This window comes from Oreochromis niloticus, linkage group LG20, assembly GCF_001858045.2.
Source record: "Oreochromis niloticus isolate F11D_XX linkage group LG20, O_niloticus_UMD_NMBU, whole genome shotgun sequence".
NCBI lineage: Eukaryota > Metazoa > Chordata > Actinopteri > Cichliformes > Cichlidae > Oreochromis > Oreochromis niloticus.
Window position 1 is genome coordinate 13,678,992 of NC_031984.2, and position 23,466 is coordinate 13,702,457.

The 23,466-nt window shown below is 40.6% G+C and overlaps 1 long non-coding RNA gene across 1 annotated transcript; it reads left to right on the forward strand.

Moving 5' to 3' along the window:
• Positions 1–2,243: 2,243 nt before the first annotated feature.
• On the forward strand, positions 2,244–7,792 carry LOC106098634 (cadherin-like protein 26). Its single transcript, XR_001224912.2, has 15 exons — positions 2,244–2,288; positions 2,393–2,485; positions 2,594–2,737; positions 2,845–2,992; positions 3,209–3,378; positions 3,484–3,618; positions 3,698–3,883; positions 4,082–4,299; positions 5,064–5,209; positions 5,315–5,542; positions 5,647–5,862; positions 6,180–6,277; positions 6,371–6,431; positions 6,964–7,008; positions 7,256–7,792. It is a non-coding gene; the product is annotated as a cadherin-like protein 26 (long non-coding RNA).
• Positions 7,793–23,466: the final 15,674 nt, after the last annotated feature.

A 23,466-nucleotide genomic window follows, 5' to 3' on the forward strand; every position in this document is an offset into this window, starting at 1 on the left:
TATGTGCAAAAATTAGTGGGCAGGTCTTTACTCTCCCAGTCAAGCTGTCCCTGATGCTCAGAGCACTTTGACACAGCATATCAAGGAGTGTGGAGCAAGATGAGGATTATTACCCTGTTTCTGTTGGTAGGCATGACATTCTAACATAACATAAATTGAGTGGTTGATAGTTTTTCAGTAATATTTTTGTATTACATCTAATACATTTTAAGGTTGCATCAAACTGCATAGAACAGCTTTATGCAAAGATGAAGGTAAATAGATGAAAAAAACCAGCAGAACTTATTCTATGCAGTGTGTTACATATTGTGAACTATGAACGTTCCAACACAGAATAAATACGAAAAATTCATATGTTAAAAGCAAAGTGAAGTGAAGCAGTCTTCTAGTCATCTGTAGGTCACTGGTCTGTCCTTTTTCAGATGCTGGCATCTTTGAGATGAGAGTTTTTATATATGATGAAAATAAGCATAATGATAACTTCACTACATAGTTATAGTTTATATCCGCAAAAAGAAAATGTAATGCATTGACTAAAAGTCTCACTCAGTTTCCAGTTTTGATTTATAACTTTTCATAATGTTCTAAATGTTTTTAATTGATAAATGGTTTGGACTGCAGATAGACCTGTTCAACTCTTCTACTACAAAGCCATGCTGTTGTAATTGATGCACTATGCAGAAATAAGCAAGGCTTTCCCTTGCCTACAACCTGTATATAACTTTCAGCACTGCTGGTGGCTTTCCAGATGTGTAAGCTGTCAATTTCATAGGTTCTTTTACACCAACGTATCTTCAGAAATGCAGGCCTTTGAGATTTGCTGGCACTTTATATCTAATGCTCATAAATAAGATGCGACTAGAAACATTTGCTGTTTGTTACACAAGTTGAAATTTTGGCAAACACCAGACAAATGAATTTAGTCATCCAATATTAATATAACATTTTATAAATTTGTTCACAAAACAAAAAAGCACTTTATTTTGACAGAACTAATCCAACACTAAAAACGGCTCTCGCTGTGAAATTTTTTTAATACATTTCTTTGAATCATCCAAATAACAGAGGTTCTATTGAAATTCTAGGTGTATAATTTGACAGAGGTTTATTTGTAGCGTAAACAAACAGTTTAATACAGTGCATGGGGAGAGCGATGAGGGATAGCAGAGTGTGAACTGTAATGACAGACAAGCTATTGATCCAATACCAGTACCAGCATTGGTATCAATAATATCAATATTTGTATTGATCGGCTCAACTGAATTAATTGCCCACAACTCAGCCGTTGTACCCATACTAAGCGAAGAATTGCTGGATATCTTGATATACATATGGATAATATCAACTGGTCTCACATAGGACTTTACATACTGCTTGGATAGCTCTGGACTGCAGCAGCATACTTATTTTGTTGGTGGTGCTAGTGCCACTTCTATTCATTTTACTGGCTTTAATCACCACATCACTTTCCAAAACAATCTGCCACGTGTCATTTCATTTACCGTTATCAAGGACATTCATTAAAATGCTTTTTCAAGTGATATGAGTGAATTTATGACTGTGGGTTAACAGCCTTACTGTCTTGAGCAAGAATTAAACACTCAGTCTTGTCTGCATTCAGCTGCAGAAAATTGTTTGGCATCCTATGCCTAATGGCAGAACATATAATTAAAATAACAAGGGTCTTAAAACTGATCCTTGTGGAACACCACATGAAAATTCACCTCCATCTGACCTAAAGTTTCCTACTGAAACCAAAAGTGATCTATCCTCCAGAAATAAGGTGAATCATTTAAGGACAGATCCAGATATCCCTACCATATGATTTAAGCAATGGATTAAGATCTGATGATCAACAGTATCAAAGGCTGCGCTAAGGTCCAGTGGACCTTGCAATCACCCCTGTCCGTGGCCATCAAAAGGTCATTTGTTACTTTAAGGAGAGCTGTTTCTGTGGAGTGTAACTTCTTGCTCATTTGCTTACTGCTTACTAAAATGTCATTTTTAATTGTTTTGATTGTTGGGGGTTTCTTTTTATTATTGTAATATGAAGCGCCTTGAGGCAACAGCTGTTGAATTGGCGCTATACAAATAAAATTTTATTGAATTTAGAAGTAAAGCAGCATCTATCAATTATATAGGAGTTTTATTGAAGTTGAAATAGTTTTTAAACCATCTTCATGATAGCAAATATGACTCTTGCCATTATATTTTTCTGTTGGATATAGGTCGCCTTTGAAGCCATGGCAGATTCTTATGGTAGCAACCACGACAGAAATTCTAAACAGGTAAACGTTGTTTTTATTTTGTTTTTAAACTCGTGAAAAAAAAATTAACTTTCTGTAGAAAATAAAGCTGTTGTAAAGTTTGGTCCATATTTTGGCCTTATCAGGATCTCCTGGTGCGTTCCAAAAGAAGATGGGTCTTATCTACAATTGAATTAGAAGAAGAAAAGGATGCACACTACCCCATGGAGATTACACAGGTAAGGAAATGATATGAAATAAATAACTAATACTGATAAATGATATGACTGGTCACTATGGACAAATCTAATATGCAAAAACTAACAGCCTGATTGTATCTTGACTAGATGTATAATGACAAGATTGACGGAAAAGACTTTAGGTTCCTTTTAAGTGGTGAAGGTGTGCCGGACGTGTTTACGGTCAATGAAAACAACGGAGTCGTCTATGCACATAAAAAAGTGGACAGGGAGAAAAAGCCCCTTTATCATGTGAGCTAATACTGGAATATAAATTCATCTGATAATAAACACAACTGATATTGATGCTTTTAATGGATTCAAAATGTTTTATTTGAGTGTTTTTTTTAAAACCACAGATCAACTTTGATGTGTTGGACAGAAATACAGGTGAAAAACTAGACCGCGAACTAGCATTTGATGTTGAAATACAAGACATAAATGATAATCCACCCAGGTTCTCTCTTTCTGAAGTAACAGTTGATGTAAAGGAAAATATACAAGCAGGTGAGTATGCTGTTTTGCAAATAACTCATAGTGTGCACTTTGATATTAAGACTCTCTGAGAGAATGTATAATAATTTCTAACCAAAGTCTCATATTTCATCCTTCTATAATCATACTACATACTTCTATAGTTATGTTTTCCTGACTGAAAACATTTTCTTTATCCCACATTTATTCTCCAACTCTCCTTGTTTGTCTTTATCCAACTTTTTAAAGGGATTTTGCCAGTTACCCTGGTGGTCACAGACATAGATCAGGAAAACACACCCAACTCTGAATTTGACATCACGTTGGTTTCACAGACTCCAGCAGTGCCCAAAATTGCTGTGCAGCAATACGAAGGAGGACTGGCCCGACTTGTCTTGAAAGGATGTTTTGACTATGATGTGAGATTCATTGAGATATTCTTGCTAAAAAGTTAAATATACATGCAAATGCACACATGGGGACTTTGCAAATGTGTCAGATATACTGTATGTTATATGTTTCAGAAAGCAAAAGAGTATAAAATCATCTTACAAGCAAAAGATCATGGAACAAAGCCAAAGGCTCTGTCCTCTACTGCTGTTGTTAACCTGAACATTGTCGATGCAAACACTCACCAACCAACATTCAAGGAGAGACAGGTACAAATTATTTTACTTACTAAAAGTGCTTTTAAAGAGACGCACATATTAAACTTTTGAAATTTTTCCTTCGTTTTAGTACTATGGTAAATCAATAGAAATGGCCACCAGTGATAACATTTTGAGAGTTGCTGTGGACGATAAAGATACTCCTAACACTGATGCATGGCGTGCCAAGTACTTGATAATTGCAGGGAATGAAGAAGGAACCTACAAAATTGAAACTGATCCAGAAACAAATGAGGGTGTCCTGAGTATTGTCAAGGTAATTCTGCTTTTCTTACTCATAAACGTAATTATTTTATTCTGGGCAAAGCTAAAGTCCATTAATGTTTTATAATAAACATAATAATGCATAATGCATAATAATGCACCAGTATTTAATTAAACTGTGTGTGTGTGTGTGTGTGTGTGTGTGTGTGCGTGTATGTGTATTTGTGTCTGTGCACACACTTTCTTTCAGTCAAAGAACTATGAACATACGACTTTAGTGAACTTGCAGATTGGAGTAAAGAATGTTGAAGACTTATTTGTTTGCCCATCACTGTTCGATTCAACCAGCATCATACTACACATGATTGATACCAATGATACAGACAACGTGTACCTGAAGGAGGAAGAGGAGCCAGGAAAGGTGTTGTTCAAGCCAAAGGTTCATGATGTTGACTCTAATGATACCAGGTAAGGTTTCTACAAGCTCCCTATAAAGGTTATTAAGGCTCATATAAGTGTATAACGCAATATTTTGCATGACTGTGCAGTTTTTTTTTTAAATATAAGTATGCTCAGACACTTATATAGTAATATAATGCATTGAAAATCATATATATGTGTGATTTCACTACAATGTGCAATCAAGGTTTCTGTGTCTATATCTATAAAAACCATATCTTGTTTGGATTTAGTTGTTATTTCTGGTTGAGCGGCAATAGAGTATTCCCATTTTCTAAGTAAGATGTGATATGAACATGGAACAGTGTCCAAACCTCAACTTCTGCAACCATATGTTTTTAAGGCAAAAAGCTTATTCTCTTAAGCAAAACTATTTCCTAACAATAAAAGTTTAGCCAAATTTAGTTTTTTTTAATTATGTGCTAGTTCTTACTCTCTATTCCTCTGATAAACAAATACACAATTTTTTTCACAGCATAAGCATTAGGAGCAGTTTAACACAAGTCTGTGCACACCTAACTTTATTTATTATCCTCATCCTTTGCCTCAACTATATCCAGCTACACATGCATGATGTAAACTGCAGCTATAATTATGTATTATATACTAATAACTGTGCTACAGTACTTGAGTGGCTCATCGATTGAGTTTAAAGTGAATCCAGGATTTCCACTCTGTTCTTTGGCCATCACGTAAAGTGGAGACTGACAAGGATTTTGTTTGAATTATAATGTATTCTTAAAAAAATAAACCACTCTCCAATTTCCATTTAGGTATGTGCTCCTAGATGATCCAGCTGACTGGGTGGCCATTGATAAAAAAACAGGAGAAATCACATCAACTAAGAAGATGGACAGAGAGTCAGAATTTGTTGATGACAAGAATGTTTACAAAGTCCTCATAGCTGCCATAGATGACGGTACAAACGAGCTTTACTGTAATCAAAAGTTAAATGGATTGTTTTTTTTATAGAAATGCTTGGAATAATGAACCAAAGTTTTTCTATTTTGCTGTGGTTTCAAAGGTAAACCTCCAGCCACAAGCACATACACTGTCAAGATCCACCTGGCGGACATCAATGACAATACCCCTGAGCTGGTCAACAACACCGCTGTCATATGTGGAAACAAGGTTAACAAGGTCAAGGTGCGTGCAAAGGACCTAGATGCCGATCCTTATAGTGGACCCTTCTACTTCTCTCTGGGGGATAATGAAACTCTAAAGCAACAATGGAAAATAGAACCTGAATGTGGTTGGTACATTGACATATATGTAAACCATCATTATAATATATAATAAACAAAAATTTCAAGCAAAAAGCCACAAACCCTGACTCTATCTTCTCTCCCCACACAGGTGTGGATGCTTTTCTTATTAGCCTGAAGACACTTCCTTATCTTAACTATTCAATTCCCCTGGTGATTATAGACCAACAGAACAAAGCTGGACATGATACTCTGGAATTCATGGTGTGTGAATGTGAAGAAAATGATGTTTGCAAAGAGCCACCTTCAATAAGTTTTGGACCAGCTGACATTGGAGCACTTACTGCAAGATTGCTTATATTTTTGTGTAAGTATGTGGTGTTAACGTTACAACATTTTTGTCCAGGTTGAAATTTAGTCAAAGAATAACTTTTTTTAGGAATACGCTGATCATAGTCAGACATTAGAAACTCCAGAGCACCGTCTCATTTTTTTGTCACTGATCAACTTCTCTTTGGCAGCTTGTGGGCACCTCAATGTTGGTAATATGATAGCTCTTCTGGTTTACAGCCAGCTTTAAAGTGCCACTTAGGGGATTTTCTGGTACCCATGGCAATGCCAGTTTAAAACACAAACACGAGGTGCACACTGTGTTCTTACCATCTTTTTGATGTGTGTCTGCAGCACTCCTAATCGTGTTTTTGTGTGTAAAGAAGAAGATTAAGAATGTGCAACAAGATAAGGGCATGTACAACCAAGAAGGAGGGAGTTCTTCATGCAAGGTAGGTTGGTTGTGTTGTTTGTTTCAAATCCAAGGCAACGGTGTGCTCCACTAAGTGAAGCATCGTTTTTAATTTTTCTCTCTTTCGTTCCAGGCTGAGCCCACTTGTCCCCAGTCAGATAATATAGTAGTGGCAGACGCAGGCGACAACGCAGGTGCTCATGCTCTCAACTCTGACAGTCTTTCTTTTCGGTGGATGACTTTTTCCCAGAGAGGCATCAGTCGCGTTGATTTGAACACAGTCATAGTATAGTCAAATACAACTTACATAAAATGTGTCTGTTAACCCTGCTTAAAAATAATGATAGTGATAATGATATTTTTCTTTGATGACAGACAAGTATGTAAGCCAATGGTTAAGCTGTTTGCGTTTTATACAGGAAAAAGTTTTCATACAATAGTGAATCGAGATGCTCACAATATAGATGTTAAAAAAAGTGTGAGTGAAGTACAGAGAAGACAAGTTTGTTCTTAGATGTACTGATCATGTTTACTGATTATTTGTGAAGCCTTTGAATATAAGATACAGGTATAAGTTTATTAAAAATAATTTCTGTAAGAATGAATATAGAGTTGTAAGGAAATAGTATGCAATGTTTTCAAATATTTTTAATTTAAAATGAATTTAATTGTAGAATATACTGTAGGCTCTATTCCATGCTTAATTAACTTTTTCTTCCCAACCAGATATTGGAGACTGTCCTAGTAATGACATATGATGTGTCTACCATGGTGAGTAAGAATTCTCTAAATATTTTGGCTTCAGGACAGACACATTTACCTGTGTTTACCTATATTCCAGTACATAATATAATTTTTTATGAGCTGTTGAAGTTCGTACTAGTGATACAGTTCACAAAGGTTTTGGTTGAGATCACTGAATATTAATTGTTGTTTCTTTTATAAACTAATGCAGTTACGCTCCAAATTATGATCTAATACACCGGCATTTCCTCTAATACCAGTTTTTCCCCCTCAGCTGTAAAATGCTGATGGGGTATTGTCGCCAAGCCGCAGGCTGCGCAGGCAGACGGGAGGCGTGGACACCCAAGTTATGTGAATGCAGTCCAGCTGTTAAGTGATGACATATACACCATGCTACTGGGTCCCAACTACACTGTGTTCTTTAAGGCTGTTGTCTTTTTAATGTGTTTTAATGCTTCGTGTCTTGTTCTATTTAATCTGAAAAAGCCCCTAAAAATAGTCTGGCCTCTCTGGGTTTATATTAGCACTATTCTGCAGCACGTTTTAAAGCTCAGTTTTAAAACCTTACGATGTAACTACAGCCCATCGACTCAGGATTTGCCAGACATATTTTAACAATATTTTAACTTGTGAGAAAATACACTCTGAGGCTTATAAAGATTTAAATGGGTATATGAAGCTCAGGATCAGGAATTTTTGATAGCGAAGAATCCAAAGGATATTAATGTGTATATATTCATCCATCCACTTCCGCTTATCCTTTTCAGGGTCGTGGGGGGCACTGGAGCCTGTCCCAGGGCAAGAGGCAGGGTACACCCTGGACAGGTCCCCAGTCTGTCAGAGACAGACAACTATTCGCACTCACATTCACACCTATGGGCAATTTGGATTAATCAATTAACCTATCCCCACAAAATGCATGATGGTGGAATCAAACTCAGGACCTTCTTGCTGTGCGGTAACAGTGTTAACCACCGTGCCACCGTGCTGCCAGTAACGTGTATATATTCGTAGTATATTAGGGACTAACCTTGTACTAGGGCTGGATCATCTCAAATCTTCTCTTGACTGAAGTTTGTTTTCAGCATCTTTTTCTTGCCATGCGATTGCATTTGTCTCTGTCCATCGGGGACCATCACGCTAACTTTTATTGAGGAGAAATAAGTTAGAGTTCATCCTCCCGCTTCACTGTGCGAATATGCTTGTATTATCCTAACCATACCGCCATAGCTAGCCACCAAGTAGCACATTATTGTATCCCAGCTAGCCCAACTTTAGAAACCATTGCTGCTGTTTAGTTTTCTGCCTTCATTTATGTCCGAAGTGACAGCAGAACTGTACGTTTGAATTTTTCAGAAATTTATAACACCGTTAGGCTTCATAAACCCTGTTTTCATGGGCGTCTAAATGCTAAACTTTGTTACACCTGGTAGAGTGGCAACACTGATAATTTTATTAAAGATGAATGATACAGACAGTTTTTAACTCTCTTTTCCTTGTGAACTCAAGAAGTGTTTAGACCCGGAAACGGCTAAAGTCATCAGACTAAAGAGGCAAATGAGGTTTCAAATTGATACCGTAGGTGCAACTGCTAAAAATCTCAGACAAAGTTCATTCCTAGTTATCTTGACCTTGAGGTCAGATGTCAAGGTTTCTGAAAATCTTGTGACTGTGACAACTTGAGAAGAAGGTGACGTACGGCATACTTTTTGGTATTTTTAAAAATTACACGTAGAATGTTGTTTAAGTGTTTTTGTCCAGAAAGTAACAAAAACTTAATAATGAGATTTCTACTTCTTTTGCAGACTGGAGTGTGAAAAGCAAGGGTCTTTAGGTTGTTGGTTTGTTTTGGGTTTTTTTATCAGCTTTGAAGCTTCTTCTTCTTTTTTTTTTTACAATAGTTTTTTACAAATCCACTTTTTCCAGCTTTTTTTTAAATATGTTAAGAATTCTGTTTTGTTTTTGTTAAAATCTTTTTTAAGAGAACATAAGTCTTGTAATTACTGACAATGTATTTTTATTATATGCCTGTATTATTGAGACCATATATGTATCAAGATCACTTCAACAATATTTTTCAATAACATGTAAAGTGTGAAACTGTCAGCTATGTCCAATAAATTGTGTCTTTAACGATGCATAACTATAATAATAATTTATAATAAAGAGAAACAGGAACACAGTAGTGTGAATGCCTAACAGCATGCACACAATTATTTATAACTTCCATATATGCCATTCATAGGATGTTGCTGTATGCATAATGTATATGCTGGTACCATCCTCCATCACTGGAGTTTTACACCATTGTTTATAGGATTGGATGATTGAAATCTGAAGAAACAAGAAATATTGGCGGTTTAACAATTAATTTAACAAGCAGGAGCCACACACAGGCACACACACGCTCTTGCTCAACACAGAAGTTTCTGTTGTCACAGTATGAGAAGGTCATTAAAAATACACACTTTACATAAAATACTTGTTTAAATGCACACATTCACACTTCATATGTGGGAGATGGAGTTAAGAGGCACTTAGGTCCTCACTCTCCCTTTCTCAGTAAGAGCCTTTAAACAATCAATTAAGCTGGGCATACACTGTGCGATTTTTTCAATCGCGTTATTCAACTTCTGCTCAAACTGCACGATTGACTCGCAAGGATTAGAAGTTCGTCGCTCACGATGCAGGGTCTCACACTATACGGCCCGATGCTCTGATGCGACCTGAGTGCTCACACTGTGCGTCCATAAAAATGAAGGTTATAACAGAAAATCTGTCACTCGCTCTCCTTCTCTGTCTTTCACTCACACAGACACACACACCACCACCATCAACTTTGCTAAATTGCTAATGAAAAACATTGATCAGGCAGCTGCAATTGAGCAGCAGTGTAGATCCAACTATTTTCACGGTTGTTGTGGTCGTGATAATTTTGTGATGGCACATCGAAAAGACTCAGATGAGCTTTCCAAAGTTCTACAAGTGCCTCCATCGCTTGTGTCCAGATCACACGCTGCACTGCTGTGCTACTCTGTCTTTTTCACCGACATTTATGTGTTTGTGCGTGCGCAGTGTGAGCGGCTGCGGTGACACCCTCACGACGGTCGGGAGGACCAAGCGATTGATGATCGGGAGCTGGTCGTGAGGTGTTAATCGCTTCTCGTTACCCCACGTATACTACACGATGCACGACACACGATGAAGGCGAAACTCGGGCCAATCACCAAAACGGTCGCACGACTCAAAAATCGGCTCAAAATGGGCCAAAAATCGCACAGTGTAAGCCCAGCATTACATCACACTCCAGCTGGAAGTGGCTGTTCAAGTCAAACCACTAATGCCATGGAAAACAGTGCAGACTATGTAAGGAGAAGAAAAATAAGATATGACTGATGGTGTAGTTTTTCTATGAAATCTGAGGTTCTCAGTATATTCTTCAAGTTGCACAGCTCAACAGGCAATCTGTTTAGATTTATAACTAAAGGTACTCCAACTCAGCAGTGTCCTGTACAGCCTGACTTTGGGGACTTAAAGTAAGTCTTATGGTGGCTGAGGTTTCTCAAAGCTGCAAAAGAACTTTTGCTCTCATCATATAAACCAAGGCCTCATTCACTCCCTCATTTGTAAGTTCATATTGGCACCTGCAGGTGAAGATTGTGCATTACAGATCATTTTAGTTCACATGTCAACAGAAACTGTGTGCATGATTAAGAAGTGCTACGAATGTCAAGGAAACAAAAAGATTAACTCGAGATCAAAGATTATCTCGGCCAACAACAGATGAAATGTGATGTTTATTTGCTCTTCACATAGTCTGTCTTTGGGAAATAGAGAAACATTTAAACCACATATTTTTTTTTATTACACAATGTAGATACTCCCAGGTTTAATTCATTCAGGCGAAGAAAAGGGGATTTCCAGTCTTGATGGTGTTGTTGAGTGCTTGTTTGTGTGTGTGTATGTGTTTTGCGTGTTGCTCTTTCAGCTTTATCAGTACTTGCTTCCTCTTTGAAACTATGTTATCTCAGACTGCATTCACACATACACAGGTACTTTGGTAAGCATTGTTTCTTCTACGCGTTTTAGCCTTTTGTCCACACATAAACGGCATTTTGGATGAAAAACTCCTGGCCGGTTGAAGATTTTTGAAAACACATTTGCTGTGTTTTAATGTGGACAAGAAAAACAAAGATTTTGACAATGGGGTGTGCCTTTATCTCCCTGTTTTAGATCAGGCTGTGTGCCATGTATTTGTCAAATAGGCTTTCAATTTCTTCACTGTTAAGGTCATATCACCACCTGTAATTTGGAATGCGCTTGACAACGCTTGAGCTCAAATTTTATTAAAAATATCACACTGTGCTGTGTGAGGATATTCGGAAAAATCAGTTTTATTGGTTGTGGAAATATTTGTGCGATATTAAATATTTTATACATGCAAACACACACGAACACAAGTCTGGTATGTTATTATAAACTTACAGCAAAATTGACCACCAGTTAAGGTCATATTTTCTATTTTAATATAATATTTTTATTTAAACACGTGATTGCTGTTAAAGATAAACTCCATCAGAGTCCTTTGGCATAACTCAATATCTGATGATGAAGAATTATTATTTTAAAAATATTTTTCCCTGTTTACCACACCACTTTTACAAATGAGTCTGATCATGTGACAATATGTGTTTCTAGTTTCTTCACATTTTTACCACTGTGTTCCCAGTGATTAACTAGTTACATTAAAGCTACATGTAGAAATAATAAATCCAGGGTAAAGCTAATTTTCCTTGAAGTTGTGAATTAAGCATAGTGAAAAGGTCTCATAGCATTTATTCAAAAAAACAAACCTATAATATAATACAAGTAATGGGACAGAAATCAAGACTTTTTTATTCTAGATCTGTTGGCATGGCAACAGGCAGCTTTGGCCTTAATCTCAAAGTGGTGGGCAAAACAATTTAAAGTGAGCAGAATGGTGGTTGGGACAGTCTGGTTTCCATGTATACGTTGGTTGGCGCACGTGTTGGACAATGCAGTGACTGTAAAAACATGGGTGACCTACCAGTAGGGATGGGTATTGTTTAGGTTTTATCCGATACCAGTACCAAACTGGTACTTTTGAAATGGTGCCGGTGCTTAAACGGTGCTCGAACCGGTGCTTAAAGAATGGAGAACACAGAATTGGTCCAAAAACCTCTCATGTTCAGCTGTTTTTTTGTAAAAAGATAACAATGTTAGCCTTTTCTGCAGCTATAGGGGATTTATCGCATCACTCTTGGCTGGAAGCAGTGCTTAAACAATGGAAAAAACACAAACTTTGTCCAAAAACCTCTCATGTTTAGCTGTTTCCCACTTTTTCTTTGGTCATTTTAGCCTTTTTGGCCAGGGTGAAGGGAGTATCTGCCATCAAACAAGAAGACAGCCGCATGTAACTACGACGGTGTTTGCTAGTTCACCTTACATGGATTAATGTAATAATGTGGTTAGCCTACTCAACGTAAATTACACACGAACAACATTAAGCTACTCACGCAGAGAAGAACGGCTGCTGCTGCCATCATCATCCGTCATCATTTCTGCTACACTGGCAGGGCTAGGGGCCAGGACTCTACTCTTCGGGGTTTTGGGGGATGTTGCTAACTCCAGGTCTGATAACAGGCACCACACCCGCAGTAGATGTGCACGGTGTGAGGTCTCGCAGCAAGCTATCAAATACGGCGCATTTCTCGGCTTTTAACAAAATGCTATACGTCGCCAGGTGTTTCATCAGATTCGAGGAGTTACCTCCTTTGCACAGTATCACCTTAAAGCACTTGTTGCAGGCTGCTGAGTTTGCATCTTTTACTGTGAAGTACAGCCAGACTTTTGATCGCTTCGCCTTGGGCATTTTTAATCTGTAGCTCTGCTCTAAAAGAACGTATGTACCTGGGCCCGCCTACTACGCTTGCAAAGGTAAAATGATTGGCTAGAATCCAAAGTGTATGACATCTCAGGAAAAAAAAGCACCGAAATAAAGCACTGAAATTTGCGCTGCTTTTCGGTCTGGTTACTACCGTTTATGTCAGAACCCATCCCTACCTACCAGTTCACCAAAGTGAAGGAAAAACATCTCTATTGCTTCCTGGTGATGACCTCAGATGTTGTCAAACTTTTATGGCACGTCAACACTCCCTTTGAAACTGTAGCTAACATAGTGTTAACCAAAGATGAATTACTGAGGGGAATGAAAAAATGTCAATATTTTAGTACCGATGCAAATTCACTAAAATGCAGCTGACACACTGATAATAGGGCCGATGCCCACAAAACAAAACTGGGGTTATCAAAGCTGTGTGTGTGTGTGTTTAAACTGTTTATTCTGTTTGTAATAAACACTAAAATAATATTGGCAGCTGCCAGTGCTGCCCCTCAGCCTCCTAGACTCACCCATGGTATCAATTCGAAAATCCTATGTTGCCTTGTTCTTGAGTTATTGCATTCACAACTGTGTACTGTATGTGGGGAGCATAAAAACAACTGAGTACTGTTTCGATGTGCTGCAAATGAAATGGACTGACATGCCGCATGTTTTTTTCACTTTGATTCGACAACAGTGATGACACTAATGCTGTACAATACTGCAAATTTTGGTATAGCTCAATTACCAAGTAAACACAGGGCCAGTATTGCCAGTACCAATACTGATACCGATACTTCTAACCTATGAAGGCAGCTTATGTAGGGGAGAGCAGTGCTGTATCTGACATCCTCCCACTCTCTCTGGTTGTTTGATCACAATCTCCCTTCTACTCCTGGGCTCCAGTTAAACAGAAACTTTCAAGAGATACTATTTACTCTAATTTTATCTACGGTGGTTGTCATGCTGTGCTATACTGTAATTCTGTGGTTGATCTTATCCAAGTCATTAAATCAAGCCTGATGATGTTCTTCAACCATGATGATAGTTAGATGATATAAGATAGCTGGATCTTTCTAGAAGTACTTTACAGAACTGAACTGAATGTTAGTTATGCAGTTACCGGAGGATCATTTTACCCTGCCCCTTTTTTCTATTTTTTCTGCTCGTGAAGGGTCAGTTTTTTAAATGGTAGTGGTTGCATGGTTAACAAAATGTAATATATCCCATACATATTGTGATCATAAGAGATTAATGAAGATATTTATGTCAGTAAATTCACGGGAAACATATATAGAACAACAACTTTTCTTATCCTAGACAAAAATGTATGTGCACAAATTCCATTGAACAAATTGCTTGCTTGAAAATGCAGGCCTGTGTAGACTGGAAAGTCAGCCAATCAGCCCTCTGCAGCAGTTGTGGGCAGGTCTTCTTCTTCACTGTCCTAGTCAAGCTGTCTCTGACACTAAAAACACTGATAGAGGATATCAAGGAGTATCATGCAAGATGAAGATTATTTCCCTGTTTCTGTTGGTAGGCATGACATTTTGAATTTCTCTTATATTGATAAGGCATTGTACTGTTTACCTTCAACTTGTGGTCAGCAATTTAGAGCAGGCTAAACCAGGTAGTTTGAAGTATTGTGATGAAGTTTTACTGAGTGAGTGAATTTTACCTTTTATGCTGCCTTTATAATATCTAGGGGCTGGAAATCAGCTCATGAAAAATCTGCTTATATGCTTAAAGGTGCTGCAAGCCAAAGGTTCATAATGTTGACTCTAACATTACCAGGTAGAGTGTCTACAAGCTGCCTATGAAGCTTTTTATGGCTGGCATAAATATATAATTTAGTATTTTGCATGACAAGTGTACTTATGCTGTCTTTCTCTAAAATGCTCTGTGGTGTGACACATAATGTTATGCAATGTATGTGTATAGATAGATAGATAGATGTGTGTGTGTGTGTGTGTGTGTGTGTGTGTGTGTGTGTGGCGCAACTACTACTGTAGGTGCAGTCAAACGATTCTGTGTCTATAGCTAGAAAAACAAACAAAAAACAATTTCAGTGTTCCTTTTATTCCTGGTTAGGCAACAATGCACTGTTTCCAGCACTCCATAAGTAAGGCGTGATATGAAGCTAGATTACATTTGAGTTGAGGTATCGTGTGTCATGATACCTCAAGATGATGATAGTCGCTCTGCCCTCACAAGCATTCTGGATTGTAACCAGTGGAACAAATCTTTTTGGCAATTATATTTCCTGACATAAAGGTTGGGTCAGTTGGTTGAATTGGATTTCCACATCTACACAATTATGTGCCAGTTGCACATAATGTTCCACTGATAAACAAAAGAACAAAGGGTCTTTACAACATCCATCTATCCATCCATTCTCTCCCGCTTATCCTTCTTCACAATATAGGCATTAAAATATATAACACCGATCTTTGCATAGCTAGCTTATTTAATTACATGCTTTGCTTCAGCTATATTCACCTACTTTATTATAATAGACATTAAAAACTGTACTAAAAACTGCTGTGGTCTATGCTGGTCTTGATGATGGAATCAGTCCAGAATTTTCTACTCTTACCTTAAGCCACCACATAAAATAGAGAATGACAGGGTTTAATTTGAATTAAATACACACACACACACACACACACACACACACACACACACACAGCCAGGAACGCATGATCACCAACATGAAATTACCATCTTCCCAAGCCAATCTAAGCATGCCTTTATCGACACCTGGTCAGGCATGGATTATCATGAAAGTAAGACTGTACAACAAAGACTCCTGCATCGCCACTGCAAGGCCAGTAGGTGTCACAGAGGAACATAACAACATAAAGTTAGAAATGGCTACTGAGGTAGTAATGCCCTTTGCATTGCAGTACACAAGCAAGTTACAGCTTTGGTTTCCACAAGCTACAATTCAGCATTTTCACCTAACATGTTCAGCACCACTCTCTGATTTCTCTTTATGTATGTACTCCTAGACAAACCAGCTGAGAACGTGGCCACTGATCATATCAACTAAGAAGATGGACAGAGAGTCACGATTTCTTGATGATAAGAACGTTTACACAGTCGTCATAGCTGCCATAGATTATGGTACGCAGAAGCTCTACTGTAGTTAAAATAAACTGAAAAATTTCTTGAAGAAATGCTTTATTGTGTTGTGGTTTCAAAGGTGAATTTCTAGCCATGAGTACATACACTCTCCAGATCCACCTGGCGGACATCAGTGACAATACTCCTAAGAAGTACATTTCCCCTAAGACCAGTTTTTATATATATTGTATAAATATATATATGTTTAATGCTCTTTCAGTTTTTATGCCTTAACAAAGTATAAGACTTTTTACTGAGAATAACTTTTTTTATTATATGAATTTAAGCTATATTTTATATGTATGAAGACCACTTGACTATCATTTTTCTTCATATTAATATGTGAAATGTGAAACTTTGTCCAACGAATAGTGTGTTGTCTGCAACAGTGCGTAACGTGAGTGATGCAACAGCATATATAAACATTGCTTTACCATACTTAATTATTTATAATGTCTCCATATCCCATTCATAGTATATTGCTGCAGATATGAGGATAAATTACATTACAGGTTTGTAATATAAGCCTGTAATATAATGTATCTCTCTCCATCACTTGTTCCCAGGAAAACACGAAAAGATAATAACTTGTATGAAAATAACCTTTTCACCAGCGTGGCTGTGGCTCACGAGGTAGAGCAGGGCCTCTACTAATTGATGTTTGTGTTACTGTTAGAGAGAATGCACTTATATAAATAAAAAAGAGCTTGTATGAATGTGTCTGTGAATGATACATCGTAAAGTAGAAAAGCTATGTAAGAACCATTCAGCAGTGATAAAAATCACTTCTGAAGTAAAAATGATAAGGACAATAAACAGGGTTTGTGGTGTCCCTTGAGCCAGTGGTGTTGGGGATCTTTTCAAAATTGATGGAATTATGAATGTAAAAAAGGACCGATCTACCATATAATAACATATGGAAAATCTCTGATTTGCAGTGGCTTCATTTTTCAGCATGACAGTGACGCCAAACACACTGCCAATGCAAGTGAAAGCATACCTTGATAGAAAAACACACAGTGAAATGCTATCAGTGAAGGATCCGCCTCCCCAGAGCCCTGACCTCAACTTTATTGATGCAGTGTGAGATCTTTTCAGAACAAAAGACAGCCATCATCCAAAGAAGATCTTTGAATGTCCTTCAAAAAGTCACGAGAACTGTTCCTGAATAATTATTTCTACTTCAAGAAATAACAAGAGGCTGTTGTCATTCCAATATTGACCTTCCAGTTTGTTAAAAATGTACAGACTCTGTTTTTTCTTATATACTCTGTTCATTTAGGATGCGCATGTTAATGTTTCAGTTAATCCCTCTACCTTTTTACCTTTTTCCTATCAAAATGTAATGAAATGAGAGGAAGCTCAATACTTGCAGGTAAGTCTTATGTTTTTCAGAGACAAAAATGGAGGTAAAGATACTTTGTTTCTCCACAGGCTTGAGTGATAGTAACGGTTTTCAAAATCCACAGATTTTGAGCTTGCGTATGCAGTGCCTCATGGACAAGGGTGGAACAGGCAGGTTTCTCTAGAAGCTAAGCGGGCAGGCACACCAGGAGAATCTGCAACAGAGGGTAACAGAAATGTTAAGTACATAGCACTAAGAAAATAAGCAAGCAAAACTCCCAAATCTAGAGGACTAAATAACACTACCACTCACAATAACTCAGCAATCCAGCAAGACTTGGTGATGGGGACTGGAGTTATATACTACAGATAGATGGAATCAAGTGTACCACTGGACTTGCATACACCTATTTTGGCACCCTATCATGATTACCATGCAGATACACAGCAACATTGTTTTTTATAATAATGGATTGCATTTATATAGCGCTTTTCTAGGCACCCAAAGCGCTTTACAATTCCACTATTCATTCACTCTCACATTCACACACTGGTGGAGGCAAGCTACAGTTGTAGCCACAGCTGCCTTGGGGCACACTGACAGTCTGAGGCTGCCATATCGTGCCATCGGCCCTCTGGCCAACACCAGTAGGCGGTAGGGTAAAGTGTCTTGCCCAAGGACACAACGACCAGGACAGAGAGAGCAGGGGGATTGAACCGGCAACCTTCCAGTTACAGATGAGCATCCCAATCCCCTGAGCCACAGTCGCCCTTATACTGGACATATGGACCTTTGGTATCTGGGATAAGCTCCAGCCCCCACTACAACTCTGAATTGGATAAGGGGAAGTGAATGTATGGATGGATGGCTAGATGGATGGACCTTTAGAGAATTGATGGACCTTTAGAGCATTGTAAGATGGCGAAAGATGTACCCTTAGGCCCCCTCCTTGATTCAGAGATGGGCTTTCCCTTTTCAAGGGTACATCTTTCGCCATCTTACAATGCTGTGATTGCAGCTATTCCCCAACTCTCTGTCTGTGAATGGTACTCATGGCCATTGATCAGTGGTCTTTGATTAATGGTCTTTGATTAATGGGCTTTGATCAGTAGTTGTTGATCAATGGTCATGAGAATTTGCATATTAATGATCAAGGAACTGACCTCACAGCCCATTGTTCATTCAGTGGGCGAGTTTCAGTCATTGTGCAATTGTACTGTTTATAAGTTTGGGGAAACCTGCAGTCAGCTGAGACTGAAGAAGTCACTTGGATGAGTGATGAAACATTTCTCCCACTGAAAACGCTACGTCCAAATGAACAGAATCAACCTTCTGAGATTTACTTACCTGGATGATTGAGCATGCATCAATACAAGGTTAAGAATATTTTGACTATGAACAGCTGTTAAAGAAAATTAGTCACTGTCAGATCACTATCTATCAAAATGCTCACACACAAGTTTGCACCAGGAAATGCACCCTTAATGAAGGCTGCCCTAAAGGTGCTGGGAATGATGAGGAGAGGGCAGGGTGTTAAAAAACTCATTTTTAAGCATTTTATGCAATGTGAATTATTAATAATTAAATGAAAATGAGGAAGATAAGGCACTCTCACTTTTGATACTGTAAGTAAACCTCACTGAAAAGTGAGTGCTAAAATGGGAGCAGAAAATTGTCGGTTTAGGTCACAGGTTGAGCTGTATGTCTTTAGAGCTCCACTGAGCATCCTGGAGCTCTATCAGAGTGACCATCGGATTTTTGGTCAGCTCCCCGACTAAGGCCCTTCTACCCCGATCACTCAGACTGACTGGGTGGCCAGATCTAGGAAGGTGGGTTCCAAACGTTTTGCTTATTTAGACCTTCAGTGCTACAGACATTTTTCTGTACCTCATTACAATTGTGTCTTGGAGGTCTACAGGCAATTCTTTGGACTTGTTTTGTGCTCTGACATGCAGTGTCCACTATGGGACCTTATACAGACAGATGTGGGCCTTTTCAAATTATGTTCAGTCAACCGAGTGTACCACAGGTAGACTTCAGTCAAGTTGTAGAAACATCTGACTGTCATGATCCTGGGTCTATGACCCAGCGTTTTGAGTTTATTGTTATTATTTTCCAGTTTCTGCTGTTTTGTATTTGTTCTTAGGGTTTGAGTTGTGTTTCTATCATCCCTACCTGTGTCTCTCCTCTGTGTTCTGTTCGTGTCCCCAGTTGGTTGTGTAAAACAGTCTGTGTGTTTCCTGTTTTACTTTGTAGGTTTGTGTCTCGTTATGTCCATTAGTTCCAGCTGTTTCCCCTCCTGTGTGCTATTTCCTGATTACCTGATGTGTGTATTTATACTGCGTCTCTGCTTGTGCTCCTCGTCGTGTCGTCTGTGTTTCTCTGTGAATCTCTGTGTACTCTGCATTATCCCGTGTTTCTCTATGTCTCTCTGCTCCTCGCTCCGTGTCCTCCTTTTTGTATTAGTTTTCCCAGTTTAGGTTTATGTTCGGTTCTGCTCCACACCTTGGTTTTGTGCACTGTAAATAAAACCCACTTGCACCTCCGCCACTGTCTGCTATTGGATCCTCCTTTCTCACCTTCATACGACTGCTGCCCCAGTCATGACACTACGACGCGACCACAAGATGGATCCAGCGGACTCCCCTTTTGCCTCAGAAGGAAAGTACCTCGCACAGCTGTGGGATTATTGCTGGCGCATAATTCACGCCGTGGATAACTACAAGAGGCTTCCAGAGGTAGTGTTTTTTGACAACTTCTTGTCATCCCCTACCTTCGCCGTAACCTTTCTGGACATTAAAGGATTAAAACAAGTGGTATCAGCTCTGAGAACCAGTTTGTGTTTTGAACTGTTTGGCATGGGCAGCCCAGAGCAGGAAGATTCAGCTGCCCTTCTGGAGGCACTCGCCGCTTGGTGTTCTCGGCGTCAGCAGCATTTTTCACCAAGGTTTGTGGCCAAATCACTCGACCCACCTTTAAAGATGAAAAGCTACCCTCGCCGTCATCACCCTGCCACACTTCCTCTCACTCCTGTGGTATTGACGGGAGCGGTTGTCTTTTCCACCCCGCAGCAGGAGCGGCCGCAACAGAGTTCTTCCTCCTTTCCATCAGACACCCCCGCTTCCTCTTCCACAAGGAAGCAACAATCGCGCCGTCGGTGCGCCATCCCGCCACCAGAGTTTGGGACTACAGCGCGCCCGGCTGTGGTGAGTGTAAAGGACACTGATCGGGTTGCTTCTGACTTTGTGACTTCGTACTCAGGGGCTGAGTGTTTTGTGATGGGGGACAGTTCTCCTTGTGATTTCCCTACTTCACCTGCTCCACTTCTGTCAGTGCAACCTGTTCAGCCACCAATTCAGTCAGCAACTCAGCTATCCTCACCACTGGAGTCACTACAACCCATATTTCAGTCTATGGCTCAGTCAGTAGCTCAGTTAATGGCTCAGTCACAGTCTTCACTCACCCCTCTGCAAGAGGCTGTGCCTACACCGCCCATTTTGAACTGTTTTCCGAGCGCTCACTCTAAGCAGAGAGACACACCTGTTCCTCAAACGCTAGCAATGTTAGGGACTCGCTCCAGGGCTTCCCCAGAGGCTAGGTTACAACCTGCAGCTAACTCTGGACCCCTGGAGGCCAAGTTGCCAGCTAAGGACTGCACCCGGCTGTCACTGCCTGAGCAGGGTCAGTGCTCTGTGCAGCTGCAGTTCTCCTCATGTGTGCCAGAGGCGCCCGTGCCTACTGGTTTTGGACCTGTTTTCGCTGGGGGGACCGAGGAGCCCGTCCAGCCCTCACTGTCATCAGCAGCTTCAACTGAGGGGTCTCAGGAACCGCTTCAGCCTGCTGCTTTCGCTGGGGGGACCGAGGAGCCCATCCAGCTACCAACACCGCCTGCAGCAGCGGCTCCATCACCGCCTGCAGCAGCGGCTCCAGCACCGCCTGCAGCAGCGGCTCCAGCACCGCCTGCAGCAGCAGCTGCAGCGGCTCCATCCATCACCGCCTGCAGCAGCAGCTGCAGCGGCTCCCAAGCCACCGTCTGCAGCGCCTTCGTCTCTGCCTTCTTCCATGCCTGCAACGTCAGCATCAGCCTCACCCACGCCTGCAGCATCAGCTTTATCCTGGCCTGGGCTAGCTTCAGCTTCATTGGCTTCCGCAGCTGCCACGCTGCTACCCGGTCCTGCCTCGCCTGGCCCGGCCTCTGCATCAGCTTCAGCGTTGCCTGGTGCAGCTTCATCATCCTCACCTGCGGCTGCAGCTTCACCCACGCCTGCAGCGGCAGCTTCACTCACGCCTGCAACAGCAGTCTCACCTTCATCGTCATCGTCGCCTGGTCCAGCTTCAGCTTCGTCTTCGCCCACGCCTGGTTCAGCCTCCTCCTCCTCCTCATCCTCATCATCATCATCATCATCATCATCATCAGCAGCAGCAGCAGCAGCAGCAGCAGCAGTAGCAGCAGCTTCGCCCACGCCTGGTCCAGCCTCCTCATCATCATCGTTAGATGCAGACCTTTTTATTTACCACGGGAATTCACCACTGTTTTTATTATCGGAGTGTACATTCCACCTAGCGCTAATGCTAAGGAAGCGTTAGGGGAACTGTATACAAACATCAGTGAACTGCAAAACACACCCGGATGGACTGTTCATTGTTGCTGGAGATTTCAACCATGCAAATCTCAAGTCAGTGCTTCCTAGATTCCATCAGTATGTGGACTTCGCAACAAGAGGGGAAAACACGCTGGATCTTGTTTATACAAACATCCCCGGCGCATATCGGGCAGAGCCCCGCCCCCACCTTGGCTACTCAGACCACATCTCTGTTATGCTAATTCCAGCATACAGACCACTCGTCAGGCGATCAAAACCGGTTCTGAAGCAGGTGAAAACCTGGTGCTGAAGTGCAGAGGCTATCGGACTGGTGTAAAGACAACAACCTGTCTCTGAATGTTGACAAGACAAAAGAGATGGTTGTTGACTTTAGGAGGACACGAGGCGACCACTCACCGCTGAGCATCAACGGCTCCTCTGTGGAGATCGTCGACAGCACCAAGTTCCTGGGCGTCCACCTGGAGAAAGACCTCGGATGGTCCCTCAACACCAGCTTCCTGCACAAGAAAGCCCAACAGCGTCTCTTCTTTCTGAGAAGACTGAGAAAGGCCCAGCTTCCACCACCGATCCTGACCACCTTCTATAGAGGAACTATTGAGAGCATCCTGAGCGGCTGTATCACTGTCTGGTTTGGGAACTGTGCCATATTGGACCGCAAGACCCTACAGCGGATAGTGGGAACAGCAGAGAAGATCATCGGAGTCTCTCTCCCCTCTATTAAGGACATCTACACCACACGCTGCATCCGCAAAGCCACCAGCATTGTGGCTGATTGGTCACACCCCTCTCACACACTCTTCACACTCCTGCCATCTGGAAAAAGGTACCGAAGCATTCGGGCACACACATCCAGACTGTGCAACAGCTTCTTTCCACAAGCCATCCGTCTCCTCAACAAAAAGGGACGGGACTGACACACACACGCACACGCACACGCACACACACACACACACACACACACACACTCTCTATCACTCAGCTCAACTCAACTACCTCAAAGCACTGAGACTGGACTTACACATCAACCTGTAAATGCTCTTTTTGCACAATATTTTTATGTTTACTGTTCCTGCACTACCTACATACCAAGTATGTTTACGGTTTCCTTTGCACTACTTACCTAGTTAAAATAGTTAGTTTTAGTTAGATAGTTAGTTTTTGTTAATTTATGTTGTAATTTATGTTAGGTCAGTCTGTCCTGTCTCTAGTTAGCTAGTTTAGTGATTTTCTGTTAATTTATGTTGTAAATTTATGTTGCATGTAGCACCTTGGCCCTGGAGGAACGCTGTTTCGCCTCACTGTGTACAAACTGTATATGGCTGAAGTGACAATAAAGCCAACTTGACTTGACTTGACTTGATCAGCAGCAGCTTCGCCCACGCCTGGTCCAGCCTCCTCATCATCAGCAGCAGCTTCGCCCACGCCTGGTCCAGCCTCCTCATCATCAGCAGCAGCTTCGCCCACGCCTGGTCCAGCCTCCTCCTCATCAGCAGCAGCTTCGCCCACGC